The sequence below is a fragment of the Cebus imitator genome, unplaced genomic scaffold, assembly GCF_001604975.1.
Source record: "Cebus imitator isolate Cc_AM_T3 unplaced genomic scaffold, Cebus_imitator-1.0 Scaffold286, whole genome shotgun sequence".
Lineage (NCBI taxonomy): Eukaryota > Metazoa > Chordata > Mammalia > Primates > Cebidae > Cebus > Cebus imitator.
This window is the reverse complement of record NW_016107601.1, coordinates 1,224,514-1,229,328: the sequence shown is the minus strand read 5'-3', so window position 1 is coordinate 1,229,328 and position 4,815 is coordinate 1,224,514. Positions and strand designations below refer to the sequence as shown.

At 45.3% G+C, this 4,815-nt stretch overlaps 1 pseudogene; it reads left to right on the top strand.

The window, feature by feature from the left end:
* The window catches only part of LOC119467413, an 18,464-nt pseudogene that overhangs the window by 592 nt on the left and 13,057 nt on the right, over positions 1 to 4,815 (top strand).

The window sequence follows — 4,815 nt, the reverse complement described above, 5'->3', positions numbered from 1 at the left end:
ACTGAAACCCTGGAAAAGGGAGGCAGCACTACGGAGTAAATTAACTCCTGCCGCACCTGAAGGTCTCTTATCTGTCATAAACTTGTAAGGATTTTTTTTGTATTAAAATAGAGTTTTGAGACTTGTATTGGCTCTCCTTGCTCCTCAAGCTTGCAGACAGCCTCTTGTGGGAACTTCTGATCATGTAAGTTAATACTTAATAAACTCACATATATACACACACATATACATATGTATACACATATATATGTGTATATATATTTAGTTCTGTTTTTAGGCAACCCTGACTAATACAGATTTTGGTACAGGAGTGGCTCTAGAGGGACAGAATATTTAGGATGGAGTTCTTTTGTTGGTTTGGGATTTCTGGAGTTGGATGCTTAGTATGATTACACCGAAAAATGCTAAGGACTCTACTTCTAATAGTGTGGAGAACACTTACTGTCCTTGGTGTGAACTGTTCAGAGAGTTACACAAAATAAATGCATTTGACACTCTTGATTCACTGCTTGTGAGAGGCAAGGAGTGACTCTGTACATAATATCTTTGACCATATGTGGAGAACCAAGGAACATTATGAAACTGATTGGTTGTTTCTAAGTTCAGTGGACAACATGAAAAGAAAATGATGAACTCAGGAATTCTGTCTCCTGGCTTCAGAAGCAGATACTGAACCTCAAATCTGCTAAGATTGTCCTGAGTGAGAGTCTTTTGTTCTGTAGAGAAAGAGCTGAAATTGTGGAAAAACAGACACAAGCTCTTATCATGTGAGTGGCTGCCCTGCAATGAAAGGTGCATGCACAGCCTTGCCAGGTGTCTACTGCTAAAGTGAGGGCATTGACTGGAAAAGAATGGGACCCTGAAGGTTAGAATGGGGACATGTGGGAGGACTCTGGTAAAACTGGGGACGCTGAGTTTGTAAACACTAATGAACCTTGTTTGCCAGAGGAACCAGCTTTTCCATCCCCAATAGTGACAACAACCCCTCCCCAACCCATGCTGCCATCAGCCTTTCTACCTTTGTCTGAGGAGATAAACCCTGCACTGCCTGAGGCCACAGTGATGGCCTCCCCTGAGGAAGTTGCCAGGCAAAATAATGTTGATTCTCCTCAACAGCCGCCCCCAACACCCCTGTTTGCTTCTAGAACTATAACTAAAGTCCTGGCAGGCCCCTAGAGGTGAGGTTCAGAGTGTGACCCCCGAGGAGTGTGACTGCTTGAGTTTTCTAATTTATATAAACAGAAATCTGAAGAACAGGCATGGAAATGGACATTAAGTGTATAAGATAATGATGGAAGGAACAGAGTTGGATCAGGCTGAATTTATTGATTTGGGCCCACTAAGTAGGGACTCTACATTTAATGTTGCAGCTCAGGGAGTTTAAAAAGGTTCCAATAGTTTATTTGCTTGGTTAGCTGAAATACGAATTAAAAGATGGCCCACTGTGAGTGAGCTGGGAATGCCTGATCTCCCTTGGTTTAATGTAGAGAAAGGGATCCCAAGGCTTAGGGAGATTAGGATGGGATGGTGGAGTGGAATAGTCACTTTACACCTACTCATCCCTCTGGGAGGGTCCAGAATTTGTACCCTTGGCCTGTGCTTTGCAAAATAGATTTGTGCGGGCAGCACCTGCATCTTTGAAGAGCCCTGTAATTGCTCTTCTCTGTATGTCAGATCTAACCTTGGGAACCACAGTTACACAACTACAAAATTTAAATACGATGGAATAATTGGATCCCACGGTGGCAGGGACCAAGTGGTGGCAGTCAACTGTCAAAGGCAAGGTGGGCATAGTTACCATAATGATAGCGGAGGCAAAGCAGCAATCAGAATAGTCTGACTTGTGTAGAGCTCTGGCATTGGCTAGTTAATCACAGTATCCTTAGAAGTGAAATTGTTAGGAAGCCTACTGCGTTCCTACTTAATTTATATAAGCAGAAAACTTCCAGGTCGAATGGACTAAAGACTAATTTGAATTGTAAAAACAGAGAATCATAGCCCCTCAATCAATTTCCAGACATGAGGCAGTTTACAGACCCAGAACCCCCTGAATGAAGGGGAGTCTGGGTCCTCTTGAGGAAGGACCTCACTACATTACTGACAATTCATACAGCGAATCTTTTTCTCACCCTTCCCCAAGGAGACCTCCAGCCTTTTACCAGTGTAACTGTGTACTGGGGAAAGGGAAATGATCAGACATTTCAAGGACTACCAGACACTGGCTCTGAGCTGACGTTGATTCCAGAGGGCCCAAAACGTCATATGTGGTCCTCAGGTTAAAGTAGGGGCTTATAGAGGTCAGTTAATTATGGAGTTTTAGCGCATGTCTGACTTATAGTGGGTCGCCAGACTCATCCCATGGTCATTTCCCCAGTGCCAGAATGCATAACTGTCATAGTCATACTTAGCAGCTTGCAGAACCTTTGCGTTGGCTCCCTGACTGGTAGGGTGAGGGCTATTATGGTGGGAAAGGCCAAATGGAAGCCATTAGAGTTGCCTCTACATAGAAAAATAATAAATCAAAAACAATACCACATCCCTGGAGGGATTGCGGAGATTAGTGCCACCATTAAGAACTTGAAAGATGCAGGAGTGGTGATTCCCACCACATCCCCTTTCATTCTCCCATTTAGCCTGTGCAGAAGACAGATGGATCTTGGAGAATGATAGTGGATTATCTTAAGCTTAACCAAGTGATGACTCCAATTGCAGCTGCTGTACCAGATGTGGTTTCATTGCTTGAGCAAATTAACGTATCTTATGGTATCTGGTATGCAGCCATTGACTTGGCAAATGCCTTTTTCTCCATTCCTGTCCAAAAGGTTCACCAGAAACAATTTGCCTTCAGCTGGCAAGGTCAGGAATATACCTTTACTGTTCTGCCTCAGGGGTGTATCAGCTCTCAGGCTTTGTGTCATGATCTTATTCGGAGAGAACTGTATCACTTTTTGCTTCTGTGATATATCACACTAGTCCATTACATTGATGACATTATGCTGATTGGATCCAATGAGCAAGAAGTAGCAAACACACTGGACTTATTGGTGAAAGATTTCGTGCCAGAAGATGGGAAATAAATCTGACTACAATTCAGCGGCCTTTTACCTCAGTAAAATTTCTGGGAGTCCAGTGGTGTGGGGCCTGTCGAAATATCCTTCTAAGTTGAGGGATAAGTTGATGCATTTGGCCCCTCCTGCAACCAAGAAAGAGGCACAATGCTTAGGGAGCCTATTTGGATTTTGGAGGCAACACATTCCTTATTTGGGTGTGTTACTCTAGCCCATTTATTGAGTGACCTGAAAGGCTGCCAGTTTTGAGTGGGGTCCAGAACAGGAGAAGGTTCTGCAACAGGTCCAGGCTGCTGTGCAGGCTGCTCTGCCATTTGGGCCATATGACCCAGCGAATCCAGTGGTGCTTGACGTGTCAGTGGCAGACAGGGATCCTGTTTGGAGCCTTTGGCAGGCCCCCATAGGTGAATCACAGCGGAGACCTCTAGGATTTTGGAGCAAGGTCCTGCCATCTTCTGCAGATGACTACTCTCCTTTTGAGAGACAGCTCTTGGCCTGTTAGTGGAAACTGAATGTTTGACTATGGGTCATCAAGTGACATGCATCCTGAACTGCCTATCATGAATTGGGTGCTTTCTGATCCATCCAGTTATAAAGTGGGTCATGCATAGCAACATTCCATCATCAAATGGAAGTGATATATATGCTCTGGGGCTCAAGCAGGTCCTGAAAGCACAAGTAAGTTACATGAGGGAGTGGCCCAAATGCCCATGGTCTCCACTCTTGCCAACCGGACTTCTCTTCCCCAGCCTGCAGCAATGGTCTCATGGGCAGTTCCCTATGATCAGTTGACAGAGGAAGGGGAGACTATGGCCTGGTTCACAGATGGTTCTGCATGATATACAGGTACCACCTGAAAGTGGACAGCTGTAGCACTGCAGCCCCTTTCTAGGACATCCCTGAAGGACGTCAGTGAAGGGAACTCTTCCCAGTGGGCAAAACTTCGAGCAGTGCACCTGGTTGTGCACTTTGCATGGAAGGAGAAATGGCCAGATGTGTGATTATATACTGATTCATGGGCTGTAGCCAATGGTTTGGCTGGATGTCAGGGACTTGAAAAAGCATGATTGGAAAATTGGTGACAAAGAAATTTGGGGAAGAGGTATGCAGATGGACTTCTCTAAGAGGCCAAAAACTGTAAAGATATTTGTATCCCATGTAAGTGCTCACCATTGGGTGACCTCAGCAGAGAAGTATTTTAATAATCAGGTGGATAGGATGACCCATTCTGTGGATACCACTCAGCCTCTTTCCAAAGCCACCCCTGTCATTGCCCAATGGGCCCATTAACAAAGTGGCCATGGTGGCAGGGATGGAGGTTATGCATGGACTCAGCAACATGAATGTCCACTTACCAAGGCTGACCTGGCTATGGACACTGCTGAGTGCCCAATTTGCCATCAGCAGAGACCAACACTGAGCCCTTAATATGGCACCATTCCTTGGGGTGATCAGCCAACTACTTGATGGCAGGTTGATTATATTAGACATCTTCCATCATGGAAAGGGCAGAGGTTTGTCCTCACTGGAACAGATACTCCTGATGTGGGTTTGCCTATCCTGCATGCAATGCTGTGCCAAGACTACCATTCATGGACTCACAGAATATCCACCATTGTGATATTCATGACAGCATTGCCACTGACCAGGGCACTCACTTTATGGCTAAAGAAGTTTGGCAGTGGCCGGGCATGGTGGCTCAAGCCTGTAATCCCAGCACTTTGGGAGGCCGAGGCGGGTGGATCAC